The sequence below is a fragment of the Pristiophorus japonicus genome, unplaced genomic scaffold (assembly GCF_044704955.1).
Source record: "Pristiophorus japonicus isolate sPriJap1 unplaced genomic scaffold, sPriJap1.hap1 HAP1_SCAFFOLD_1030, whole genome shotgun sequence".
Lineage (NCBI taxonomy): Eukaryota > Metazoa > Chordata > Chondrichthyes > Pristiophoridae > Pristiophorus > Pristiophorus japonicus.
The window spans coordinates 58,786-74,398 of NW_027250681.1; the positions used below are offsets into that span (position 1 = coordinate 58,786).

The window sequence follows — 15,613 nt, forward strand, 5'->3', positions numbered from 1 at the left end:
CTCACTACCCGTGTCCCGTCGCACGGTGACTCAGCTCACTACCCGACCCCGTCGCATGGTGACTCAGCTCACTACCCGTGTCCCGTCGCACGGTGACTCAGCTCACTACCCGTGTCCCGTCGCACGGTGACTCAGCTCACTACCCGTGTCCCGTCGCACGGTGACTCAGCTCACTACCCGTGTCCCGTCGCACGGTGACTCAGCTCACTACCCGTGCCCCGTCGCACGGAGACTCAGCTCACTACCCGTGTCCCGTCGAACGGTGACTCAGCTCACTACCCGACCCCGTCTCACGGTGACTCAGCTCACTACCCGTGTCCCGTCGCACGGTGACTCAGCTCACTACCCGTGTCCCGTCGCACGGTGACTCAGCTCACTACCCGACCCCGTCGCACGGTGACTCAGCTCACTACCCGTGTCCCGTCGCACGGTGACTCAGCTCACTACCCGTGTCCCGTCGCACGGTGACTCAGCTCACTACCCGTGTCCCGTCGCACGGTGACTCAGCTCACTACCCGTGTCCCGTCGCACGGTGACTCAGCTCACTACCCGTGTCCCGCCGCACGGTGACTCAGCTCACTACCCGTGTCCCGTCGCACGGTGACTCAGCTCACTACCCATGTCCCGTCGCACGGTGACTCAGCTCACTACCCGACCCCATCGCACGGTGACTCAGCTCACTACCCGTGTCCCGTCGCACGGTGACTCAGCTCACTACCCGTGTCCCGTCGCACGGTGACTCAGCTCACTACCCGTGTCCCGTCTCACGGTGACTCAGCTCACTACCCGTGGCCCGTCGCACGGTGACTCAGCTCACTACCCGTGTCCCGTCGCACGGTGACTCAGCTCACTACCCATGTCCCGTCGCACGTTGACTCAGCTCACTACCCGTGTCCCGTCGCACGGTGACTCAGCTCACTACCCGTGTCCCGTCTCACGGTGACTCAGCTCACTACCCGTGTCCCGTCGCACGGTGACTCAGCTCACTACCCGACCCCGTCGCACGGTGACTCAGCTCATTACCCGTGTCCCGTCGCACGGTGACTCAGCTCACTACCCGACCCCGTCGCACGGTGACTCAGCTCACTACCCGACCCCGTCGCACGGTGACTCAGCTCACTACCCATGTCCCGTCGCACGTTGACTCAGCTCACTACCCATGTCCCGTCGCACGTTGACTCAGCTCACTACCCGTGTCCCGTCGAACGGTGACTCAGCTCACTACCCACGTGGAACAAATGAAGGACAGAGACACGGTGCGGAGTGATCCATGAGCTCGCTTTGCTCAGCCAGAGTGAACTGAGCATGCTCAGACTAAACCACCTGATAATGCATTCCATCGATCATCAAAGACTTGCATTTCTATAGCGCCTTTCACAACCACCAATCGTCTCAAAGCGATTTACAGCCAATGAAGTACTTTTGGAGTGTAGTCACTGTTGTAATGTGGGAAACGCAGCAGCCAATTTGCGCACAGCAAGCTCCCACACACTGCAGTGTGATAGTGACAGGATAATCTGTTTTTTTTGTTGTCTCAGGGTTTATTGGAGCAGGACGGGAAATGCGTTGCTCCTTCTGAGTGCGACTGTCTACATCTCTACAAATCAGAGGGCAGGAAAGCAGCATCATCCATGTACATTCGACCCGGCGACAGCATCCTGATTGGCTGTAATACCTGGTGGGTCTCTTCGATTCACATCGACATCTCGTGCAAAAATACAGAGCGATTCGGGTCTGAATATATCCATGCCGTTCAGGGCTTGACATCGTGTAAATATTCATCCATCCGTGTAACTATTCATCCATCCGTGTAACTATACATCCATCCGTGTAACTATACATCCATCCGTGTAACTATACGTCCATCCGTGTAACTATTCATCCATCTGTGTAACTATTCATCCATCCGTGTAACTATACATCCATCCGTGTAAATATTCATCCATCCGTCTAACTATACATCCATCCGTGTAACTATACATCCATCCGTGTAACTATACATCCATCCATGTAACTATTCATCATTCCGTGTAAATATTCATCCATCCGTGTAACTATACATCCATCCGTGTAAATATTCATCCATCCGTCTAACTATACATCCATCCGTGTAACTATTCATCCATCCGTCTAACTATACATCCATCCGTGTAACTATACATCCATCCGTGTAACTATTCATCCATCCGTGTAACTACTCATCATTCCGTGTAAATATTCATCCATCCGTGTAACTATTCATCCATCCGTGTAACTATTCATCCATCCGTGTAACTACACATCCATCCGTGTCAATATTCATCCATCCGTGTAACAATACATCCATCCGTGTAAATATTCATCCATCCGTGTAACTATTCATCATTCCGTGTAAATATTCATCCATCCGTGTAACTATTCATCCATCCGTGTAACTATTCATCCATCCGTGTAACTATTCATCCATCCGTGTAACTATACATCCATCCGTGTCAATATTCATCCATCCGTGTAACTATACGTCCATCCGTGTAACTATTCATCCATCCGTGTAACTATTCATCCATCCGTGTAACTATACATCCATCCGTGTAAATATTCATCCATCCGTCTAACTATACATCCATCCGTGTAACTATACATCCATCCGTGTAACTATTCATCCATCCGTGTAACTATTCATCCATCCGTGTAACTATTCATCATTCCGTGTAAATATTCATCCATCCGTGTAACTATTCATCCATCCGTGTAACTATTCATCCATCCGTGTAACTATACATCCATCCGTGTCAATATTCATCCATGCGTGTATCTATTCATCCATCTGTGTAACTATTCATCCATCCGTGTAACTATACATCCATCCGTGTAAATATTCATCAATGCGTGTAAATATTCATCCATCCGTGTAACTATTCATCCATCCGTGTAACTATACATCCATCCGTGTAACTATACATCCATCCGTGTAAATATTCATCCATCGTGTAACTATACATCCATCCGTGTAACTATTCATCCATCCGTGTAACTATACATCCATCCGTGTAACTATACATCCATCCGTGTAAATATTCATCCATCCGTGTAAATATTCATCCATCCGTGTACATATTGATCCATCCGTGTACATATTCATCCATCCGTGTACATATTCATCAATCCGTGTAAATATTCATCAATCCGTGTATCTATTCATCCATCCGTGTAAATATTCATCCATCCGTGTATCTATTCATCCATTCGTGTAAATATTCATCCATCCGTGTAAATATTCATCCATCCGTGTATCTATTCATCAATCCGTGTAAATATTCATCCATCCTTGTATCTATTCATCCATCCGTGTATCTATTCATCCATCCGTGTATCTATTCATCCATCCGTGTAAATATTCATCCATCCGCGTAAATATTCATCAATCCGTGTATCTATTCATCTATCCGTGTATCTATTCATCAATCCGTGTATCTTATTCATCTATCCGTGTATCTATTCATCAATCCGTGTAAATATTCATCCATCCGTGTATCTATTCATCCATCCGTGTAAATATTTATCCATCCGTGTATCTATTCATCCATCCGTGTATCTATTCATCCATCCGTGTAAATATTCATCCATCCGCGTAAATATTCATCAATCGGTGTATCTATTCATCAATCCGTGTATCTATTCATCTATCCGTGTATCTATTCATCCATCCGTGTAAATATTCATCCATCCGTGTAAATATTCATCCATCCGTGTAAATATTCATCCATCCGCGTAAATATTCATCAATCCGTGTATCTATTCATCTATCCGTGTATCTATTCATCAATCCGTGTATCTATTCATCTATCCGTGTATCTATTCATCAATCCGTGTAAATATTCATCCATCCGTGTATCTATTCATCCATCCGTGTAACTATACATCCATCCGTGTCAATATTCATCCATGCGTGTATCTATTCATCCATCTGTGTAACTATTCATCCATCCGTGTAACTATTCATCCATCCGTGTAACTATACATCCATCCGTGTAAATATTCATCAATGCGTGTAAATATTCATCCATCCGTGTAACTATTCATCCATCCGTGTAACTATACATCCATCCGTGTAACTATACATCCATCCGTGTAAATATTCATCCATCCGTGTAACTATACATCCATCCGTGTAACTATACATCCATCCGTGTAAATATTCATCCATCCGTGTAACTATTCATCCATCCGTGTAACTATTCATCCATCCGTGTAACTATACATCCATCCGTGTAACTATACATCCATCCGTGTAACTATTCATCCCTCCGTGTAACTATACATCCATCCGTGTAACTATACATCCATCCGTGTAAATATTCATCCATCCGTGTAAATATTCATCCATCCGTGTAAATATTCATCAATCCGTGTAAATATTCATCTATCCGTGTATCTATTCATCAATCCGTGTATCTATTCATCTATACGTGTATCTATTCATCAATCCGTGTAAATATTCATCCATCCGTGTATCTATTCATCCATCCGTGTAACTATACATCCATCCGTGTCAATATTCATCCATGCGTGTATCTATTCATCCATCTGTGTAACTATTCATCCATCCGTGTAACTATTCATCCATCCGTGTAACTATACATCCATCCGTGTAAATATTCATCCATCCGTGTAAATATTCATCAATCCGTGTAAATATTCATCAATCCGTGTATCTATTCATCCATCCGTGTATCTATTCATCCATCCGTGTATCTATTCATCCATCCGTGTAAATATTCATCCATCCGTGTAAATATTCATCCATCCGTGTATCTATTCATCAATCCGTGTAAATATTCATCCATCCGTGTATCTATTCATCCATCCGTGTATCTATTCATCCATCCGTGTATCTATTCATCCATCCGTGTAAATATTCATCCATCCGTGTATCTATTCATCCATCCGTGTAAATATTCATCCATCCGCGTAAATATTCATCAATCGGTGTATCAATTCATCAATCCGTGTATCTATTCATCCATCCGTGTAAATATTCATCCATCCGTGTATCTATTCATCCATCCGGGTAAATATACATCCATCCGTGCAAATATTCATCCATCCGTGTAAATATTCATCCCTCCGTGTAAATATTCATCCATCCGTGTAAATATTCATCCATCCGTGTATCTATTCATCTATCCGTGTATCTATTCATCAATCCGTGTAAATATTCATCCATCCGTGTATCTATTCATCCATCCGTGTAAATATTCATCCATCCGTGTAAGTATTCATCCATCCGCGTAAATATTCATCAATCCGTGTATCTATTCATCTATCCGTGTATCTATTCATCCATCCGTGTATTTATTCATCCATCCGTGTAAATATTCATCCATCCGTGTAAATATTCATCAATCCGTGTAAATATTCATCCATCCGTGTAAATATTCATCCATCCGTGTAAATATTCATCCATCCGTGTAAATATTCATCCATCAGTGTATCTATTCATCCATCCGTGTAAATATTCATCTATCCGTGTATCTATTCATCCATCCGTGTAAATATTCATCCATCCGTGTATCTATTCATCCATCCGTGTATCTATTCATCCATCCGTGTATCTATTCATCCATCCGTGTAAATATTCATCAATCCGTGTAAATATTCATCTATCCGTGTATCTATTCATCCATCTGTGTATCTATTCATCCATCCGTGTAAATATTCATCCATCCGTGTATCTATTCATCCATCCGTGTAAATATTCATCTATCCGTGTATCTATTCATCCATCCGTGTATCTATTCATCCATCCGTGTAAATATTCATCCATCCGTGTATCTATTCATCAATCCGTGTAAATATTCATCCATCCGTGTAAATATTCATCCATCCGTGTAAATATTCATCCATCCGTGTATCTATTCATCCATCCGTGTATCTATTCATCAATCCGTGTAAATATTCATCCATCCGTGTAAATATTCATCCATCCGTGTAAATATTCATCCATTCGTGTAAATATTCATCAATCCGTGTAAATATTCATCCATCCGTGTATCTATTCATCCATCCGTGTAAATATTCATCCATCCGTGTAAATATTCATCCATCCGTGTAAATATTCATCCATCCGTGTAAATATTCATCAATCCGTGTATCTATTCATCAATCCGTGTATCTATTCATCCATCCGTATAAATATTCATCCATCCGTGTAAATATTCATCCATCCGTGTAAATATTCATCCATCCGTGTATCTATTCATCCATCCGTGTAAATATTCATCCATCCGTGTATCTATTCATCCATCCGTGTATCTATTCATCAATCCATGTAAATATTCATCCATTCCTGTATCTATTCATCCATCCGTGTAAATATTCATCCATCCGTGTATCTATTCATCCATCCGTGTATCTATTCATCAATCCGTGTAAATATTCATCCATCCGTGTATCTATTCATCCTTCCGTGTAAATATTCATCCATCCGTGTATCTATTCATCAATCCGTGTATCTATTCATCCATCCGTGTATCTATTCATCAATCCGTGTAAATATTCATCCATCCGTGTATCTATTCATCAATCCGTGTAAATATTCATCAATCCGTGTAAATATTCATCCATCCGTGTAAATATTCATCAATCCGTGTATCTATTCATCAATCCGTGTAAATATTCATCCATCCGTGTATCTATTCATCCATCCGTGTATCTATTCATCCATCCGTGTAAATATTCATCCATCCGTGTAAATATTCATCCATCCGTGTATCTATTCATCCATCCGTGTATCTATTCATCAATCCGTGTATCTATTCATCCATCCGCGTAAATATTCATCCATCCGTGTATCTATTCATCCATCCGTGTAAATATTCATCAATCCGTGTAAATATTCATCCATCCGTGTATCTATTCATCCATCCGTGTATCTATTCATCCATCCGTGTATCTATTCATCCATCCGTGTAAATATTCATCCATCCGTGTAAATATTCATCCATCCGTGTATCTATTCATCCATCCGTGTATCTATTCATCAATCCGTGTAAATATTCATCCATCCGTGTATCTATTCATCCATCCGTGTAAATATTCATCCATCCGTGTAAATATTCATCCATCCATGTAAATATTCATCCATCCGTGTATCAATTCATCCATCCGCGTAAATATTCATCCATCCGTGTAAATATTCATCCATCCGTGTAAATATTCATCCATCCGTGTAAATATTCATCCATCCGTGTATCTATTCATCCATCCGCGTAAATATTCATCCATCCGTGTAAATATTCATCAATCCGTGTAAATATTCATCAATCCGTGTAAATATTCATCCATCCGTGTATCTATTCATCCATCCGTGTAAATATTCATCCATCCGTGTAAATATTCATCAATCCGTGTAAATATTCATCCATCCGTGTATCTATTCATCCATCCGCGTAAATATTCATCCATCCGTGTAAATATTCATCCATCCGTGTAAATGTTCATCCATCCGTGTATCTATTCATCCTTCCGTGTAAATATTCATCCTTCCGTGTAAATATTCATCAATCCGTGTATCTATTCATCCATCCGTGTAAATATTCATCCATCCGTGTAAATATTCATCCATCCGTGTATCTATTCATCCATCCGTGTATCTATTCATCCATCCGTGTATCTATTCATCCATCCGTGTAAATATTCATCCATCCGTGTAAACATTCATCCATCCGTGTAAACATTCATCCATCCGTGTAAATATTCATCCATCCGTGTATCTATTCATCCATCCGTGTAAATATTCATCCATCCGTGTATCTATTCATCTATCCGTGTATCTATTCATCCATCCGTGTATCTATTCATCCATCCGTGTAAATATTCATCCATCCGTGTAAATATTCATCCATCCGTGTAAATATTCATCCATCCGTGTATCTATTCATCCTTCCGTGTAAATATTCATCCATCCGTGTATCTATTCATCCATCCGTGTATCTATTCATCCATCCGTGTATCTATTCATCCATCCGTGTAAATATTCATCCATCCGTGTAAATATTCATCCATCCGTGTATCTATTCATCCATCCGTGTAAATATTCATCCATCCGTGTAAATATTCATCCATCCGTGTAAATATTCATCCATCCGTGTATCTATTCATCCATCCGTGTAAATATTCATCCATCCGTGTAAATATTCATCCATCCGTGTATCTATTCATCCATCCGTGTATCTATTCAACCTTCCGTGCAAATATTCATCCATCCGTGTATCTATTCATCCATCCGTGTAAATATTCATCCATCCGTGTATCTATTCATCAATCCGTGTAAATATTCATCCATCCGTGTATCTATTCATCCATCCGTGTAAATATTCATCCATCCATGTAAATATTCATCCATCCGTGTAAATATTCATCCATCCGTGTATCTATTCATCCTTACGTGTAAATATTCATCCTTCCGTGTAAATATTCATCCATCCGTGTATCTATTCATCCATCCGTGTAAATATTCATCAATCGGTGTATCTATTCATCAATCCGTGTAAATATTCATCAATCCGTGTATCTATTCATCCATCCGTGTAAATATTCATCCATCCGTATAAATATTCATCCATCCGTGTAAATATTCATCCTTCTGTGTAAATATTCATCCATCCGTGTAAATATTCATCCATCCGTGTAAATATTCATCCATCCGTGTAAATATTCATCCATCCGTGTATCTATTCATCCATCCGTGTAAATATTCATCAATCTGTGTAAATATTCATCCATCCGTGTAAATATTCATCCATCCGTGTAAATATTCATCCATCCGTGTAAATATTCATCCATCCGTGTAACTATACATCCATCCGTGTATCTATTCATCAATCCGTGTAAATATTCATCCATCCGTGTAAATATTCATCCATCCGTGTAAATATTCATCAATCCGTGTAAATATTCATCCATCCGTGTAAATATTCATCCATCCGTGTAAATATTCATCCATCCGTGTAAATATTCATCAATCCGTGTAAATATTCATCCATCCGTGTAACTATACATCCATCCGTGTATCTATTCATCAATCCGTGTAAATATTCATCCATCCGTGTAAATATTCATCCATCCGTGTAAATATTCATCCATCCGTGTCTATTCATCCATCCGTGTAAATATTCATCAATCCGTGTAAATATTCTTCCATCCGTGTAAATATTCATCCATCCGTGTAAATATTCATCCATCCGTGTAAATATTCATCCATCCGTGTAAATATTCATCAATCCGTGTATCTATTCATCCATCCGTGTAAATATTCATCAATCCATGTAAATATTCATCCATCCGTGTAAATATTCATCCATCCGTGTAAATATTCATCCATCCGTGTAAATATTCATCCATCCGTGTAACTATTCATCCATCCGTGTAAATATTCATCCATCCGTGTCAATATTCATCCATGCGTGTATCTATTCATCCATCTGTGTAACTATTCATCCATCTGTGTAACTATTCATCCATCCGTGTAACTATACATCCATCCGTGTAAATATTCATCAATGCGTGTAAATATTCATCCATCCGTGTAACTATTCATCCATCCGTGTAACTATACATCCATCCGTGTAACTATACATCCATCCGTGTAAATATTCATCCATCCGTGTAACTATACATCCATCCGTGTAACTATTCATCCATCCGTGTAACTATACATCCATCCGTGTAAATATTCATCCATCCGTGTAAATATTCATCCATCCGTGTACATATTCATCCATCCGTGTACATATTCATCCATCCGTGTACATATTCATCAATCCGTGTAAATATTCATCAATCCGTGTATCTATTCATCCATCCGTGTAAATATTCATCCATCCGTGTATCTATTCATCCATCCGTGTAAATATTCATCCATCCGTGTAAATATTCATCCATCCGTGTATCTATTCATCAATCCGTGTAAATATTCATCCATCCGTGTATCTATTCATCCATCCGTGTATCTATTCATCCATCCCTGTATCTATTCATCCATCCGTGTAAATATTCATCCATCCGTGTATCTATTCATCCATCCGTGTAAATATTTATCCATCCGTGTATCTATTCATCCATCCGTGTAAATATTCATCCATCCGCGTAAATATTCATCAATCGGTGTATCTATTCATCAATCCGTGTATCTATTCATCTATCCGTGTATCTATTCATCCATCCGTGTAAATATTCATCCATCCGTGTAAATATTCATCCATCCGCGTAAATATTCATCAATCCGTGTATCTATTCATCTATCCGTGTATCTATTCATCAATCCGTGTATCTATTCATCTATCCGTGTATCTATTCATCAATCCGTGTAAATATTCATCCATCCGTGTATCTATTCATCCATCCGTGTAACTATACATCCATCCGTGTCAATATTCATCCATGCGTGTATCTATTCATCCATCTGTGTAACTATTCATCCATCCGTGTAACTATTCATCCATCCGTGTAACTATACATCCATCCTTGTAAATATTCATCAATGTGTGTAAATATTCATCCATCCGTGTAACTATTCATCCATCCGTGTAACTATACATCCATCCGTGTAACTATACATCCATCCGTGTAACTATACATCCATCCGTGTAAATATTCATCCATCCGTGTAACTATACATCCATCCGTGTAACTATACATCCATCCGTGTAAATATTCATCCATCCGTGTAACTATTCATCCATCCGTGTAACTATTCATCCATCCGTGTAACTATACATCCATCCGTGTAACTATACATCCATCCGTGTAACTATTCATCCATCTGTGTAACTATACATCCATCCGTGTAACTATACATCCATCCGTGTAAATATTCATCCATCCGTGTAAATATTCATCCATCCGTGTAAATATTCATCAATCCGTGTAAATATTCATCAATCCGTGTATCTATTCATCCATCCGTGTAAATATTCATCCATCCGTGTATCTATTCATCCATCCGTGTAAATATTCATCCATCCGTGTAAATATTCATCCATCCGTGTATCTATTCATCAATCCGTGTAAATATTCATCCATCCGTGAATCTATTCATCCATCCGTGTATCTATTCATCCATCCGTGTATCTATTCATCCATCCGTGTAAATATTCATCCATCCGTGTATCTATTCATCCATCCGTGTAAATATTCATCCATCCGTGTATCTATTCATCCATCCGTGTAAATATTCATCCATCCGCGTAAATATTCATCAATCGGTGTATCAATTCATCAATCCGTGTATCTATTCATCCATCCGTGTAAATATTCATCCATCCGTGTATCTATTCATCCATCCGGGTAAATATACATCCATCCGTGTAAATATTCATCCATCCGTGTAAATATTCATCCCTCCGTGTAAATATTCATCCATCCGTGTAAATATTCATCCATCCGTGTATCTATTCATCTATCCGTGTATCTATTCATCAATCCGTGTAAATATTCATCCATCCGTGTATCTATTCATCCATCCGTGTAAATATTCATCCATCCGTGTAAGTATTCATCCATCCGTGTAAATATTCATCCATCCGCGTAAATATTCATCAATCCGTGTATCTATTCATCTATCCGTGTATCTATTCATCCATCCGTGTATTTATTCATCCATCCGTGTAAATATTCATCCATCCGTGTAAATATTCATCCATCCGTGTAAATATTCATCCATCCGTGTATCTATTCATCCATCCGTGTAAATATTCATCTATCCGTGTATCTATTCATCCATCCGTGTAAATATTCATCCATCCGTGTATCTATTCATCCATCCGTGTATCTATTCATCCATCCGTGTAGCTATTCATCTATCCGTGTATCTATTCATCCATCCGTGTATCTATTCATCCATCCGTGTAAATATTCATCCATCCGTGTATCTATTCATCCATCCGTGTAAATATTCATCTATCCGTGTATCTATTCATCCATCCGTGTATCTATTCATCCATCCGTGTAAATATTCATCCATCCGTGTATCTATTCATCAATCCGTGTAAATATTCATCCATCCGTGTAAATATTCATCCATCCGTGTAAATATTCATCCATCCGTGTATCTATTCATCAATCCGTGTAAATATTCATCCATCCGTGTAAATATTCATCCATCCGTGTAAATATTCATCCATCCGTGTAAATATTCATCCATTCGTGTAAATATTCATTAATCCGTGTAAATATTCATCCATCCGTGTATCTATTCATCCATCCGTGTAAATATTCATCCATCCGTGTAAATATTCATCCATCCGTGTAAATATTCATCCATCCGTGTAAATATTCATCAATCCGTGTATCTATTCATCAATCCGTGTATCTATTCATCCATCCGTGTAAATATTCATCCATCCGTGTAAATATTCATCCATCCGTGTATCTATTCATCCATCCGTGTAAATATTCATCCATCCGTGTATCTATTCATCCATCCGTGTATCTATTCATCAATCCGTGTAAATATTCATCCATCCGTGTATCTATTCATCCATCCGTGTAAATATTCATCCATCCGTGTATCTATTCATCCATCCGTGTATCTATTCATCAATCCGTGTAAATATTCATCCATCCGTGTATCTATTCATCCTTCCGTGTAAATATTCATCCATCCGTGTATCTATTCATCAATCCGTGTATCTATTCATCCATCCGTGTATCTATTCATCAACCCGTGTAAATATTCATCCATCCGTGTATCTATTCATCAATCCGTGTAAATATTCATCCATCCGTGTAAATATTCATCCATCCGTGTAAATATTCATCCATCCGTGTAAATATTCATCAATCCGTGTATCTATTCATCAATCCGTGTAAATATTCATCCATCCGTGTATCTATTCATCCATCCGTGTATCTATTCATCCATCCGTGTAAATATTCATCCATCCGTGTAAATATTCATCCATCCGTGTATCTATTCATCCATCCGTGTATCTATTCATCAATCCGTGTATCTATTCATCCATCCGCGTAAATATTCATCCATCCGTGTATCTATTCATCCATCCGTGTAAATATTCATCAATCCATGTAAATATTCATCCATCCGTGTATCTATTCATCCATCCGTGTATCTATTCATCCATCCGTGTAAATATTCATCCATCCGTGTAAATATTCATCCATCCGTATATCTATTCATCCATCCGTGTATCTATTCATCAATCCGTGTAAATATTCATCCATCCGTGTATCTATTCATCCATCCGTGTAAATATTCATCCATCCGTGTAAATATTCATCCATCCATGTAAATATTCATTCATCCGTGTATCTATTCATCCATCCGCGTAAATATTCATCCATCCGTGTAAATATTCATCCATCCGTGTAAATATTCATCCATCCGTGTAACTATTCATCCATCCGTGTAACTATACATCCATCCGTGTAACTATACATCCATCCGTGTAAATATTCATCCATCCGTGTAACTATACATCCATCCGTGTAACTATACATCCATCCGTGTAAATATTCATCCATCCGTGTAACTATTCATCCATCCGTGTAACTATTCATCCATCCGTGTAACTATACATCCATCCGTGTAACTATACATCCATCCGTGTAACTATACATCCATCCGTGTAACTATACATCCATCCGTGTAAATATTCATCCATCCGTGTAAATATTCATCCATCCGTGTAAATATTCATCAATCCGTGTAAATATTCATCAATCCGTGTATCTATTCATCCATCCGTGTAAATATTCATCCATCCGTGTATCTATTCATCCATCCGTGTAAATATTCATCCATCCGTGTATCTATTCATCAATCCGTGTAAATATTCATCCATCCGTGTATCTATTCATCCATCCGTGTATCTATTCATCCATCCGTGTATCTATTCATCCATCCGTGTAAATATTCATCCATCCGTGTATCTATTCATCCATCCGTGTAAATATTCATCCATCCGCGTAAATATTCATCAATCGGTGTATCAATTCATCAATCCGTGTATCTATTCATCCATCCGTGTAAATATTCATCCATCCGTGTATCTATTCATCCATCCGGGTAAATATACATCCATCCGTGTAAATATTCATCCATCCGTGTAAATATTCATCCCTCCGTGTAAATATTCATCCATCCGTGTAAATATTCATCCATCCGTGTATCTATTCATCTATCCGTGTATCTATTCATCAATCCGTGTAAATATTCATCCATCCGTGTATCTATTCATCCATCCGTGTAAATATTCATCCATCCGTGTAAGTATTCATCCATCCGTGTAAATATTCATCCATCCGCGTAAATATTCATCAATCCTTGTATCTATTCATCTATCCGTGTATCTATTCATCCATCCGTGTATTTATTCATCCATCCGTGTATTTATTCATCCATCCGTGTAAATATTCATCCATCCGTGTAAATATTCATCCATCCGTGTAAATATTCATCCATCCGTGTAAATATTCATCCATCCGTGTATCTATTCATCCATCCGTGTAAATATTCATCTATCCGTGTATCTATTCATCCATCCGTGTAAATATTCATCCATCCGTGTATCTATTCATCCATCCGTGTATCTATTCATCCATCTGTGTATCTATTCATCTATCCGTGTATCTATTCATCCATCCGTGTATCTATTCATCCATCCGTGTAAATATTCATCCATCCGTGTATCTATTCATCCATCCGTGTAAATATTCATCTATCCGTGTATCTATTCATCCATCCGTGTATCTATTCATCCATCCGTGTAAATATTCATCCATCCGTGTATCTATTCATCAATCCGTGTAAATATTCATCCATCCGTGTAAATATTCATCCATCCGTGTAAATATTCATCCATCCGTGTAAATATTCATCCATCCGTGTATCTATTCATCCATCCGTGTATCTATTCATCAATCCGTGTAAATATTCATCCATCCGTGTAAATATTCATCCATCCGTGTAAATATTCATCCATCCGTGTAAATATTCATCCATTCGTGTAAATATTCATTAATCCGTGTAAATATTCATCCATCCGTGTATCTATTCATCCATCCGTGTATCTATTCATCCATCCGTGTAAATATTCATCCATCCGTGTAAATATTCATCCATCCGTGTAAATATTCATCCATCCGTGTATCTATTCATCAATCCGTGTATCTATTCATCCATCCGTGTAAATATTCATCCATCCGTGTAAATATTCATCCATCCGTGTAAATATTCATCCATCCGTGTATCTATTCATCCATCCGTGTAAATATTCATCCATCCGTGTATCTATTCATCCATCCGTGTATCTATTCATCAATCCGTGTAAATATTCATCCATCCGTGTATCTATTCATCCATCCGTGTAAATATTCATCCATCCGTGTATCTATTCATCCATCCGTGTATCTATTCATCAATCCGTGTAAATATTCATCCATCCGTGTATCTATTCATCCTTCCATGTAAATATTCATCCATCCGTGTATCTATTCATCAATCCGTGTATCTATTCATCCATCCGTGTATCTATTCATCAACCCGTGTAAATATTCATCCATCCGTGTATCTATTCATCAATCCGTGTAAATATTCATCAATCCGTGTAAA

General features: G+C 39.1%; 1 long non-coding RNA gene across 1 annotated transcript in view; it reads left to right on the forward strand.

Moving 5' to 3' along the window:
* The first annotated feature begins 1,544 nt into the window (after positions 1 to 1,544).
* LOC139241307 (uncharacterized) overlaps positions 1,545 to 15,613 on the forward strand; it is a 59,731-nt gene continuing 45,662 nt past the window's right edge. Inside the window, exon 1 of the long non-coding RNA XR_011588839.1 lies at positions 1,545 to 1,678. This is a non-coding gene — a long non-coding RNA (uncharacterized lncRNA). The remainder of the gene's footprint in view (positions 1,679 to 15,613) is intronic.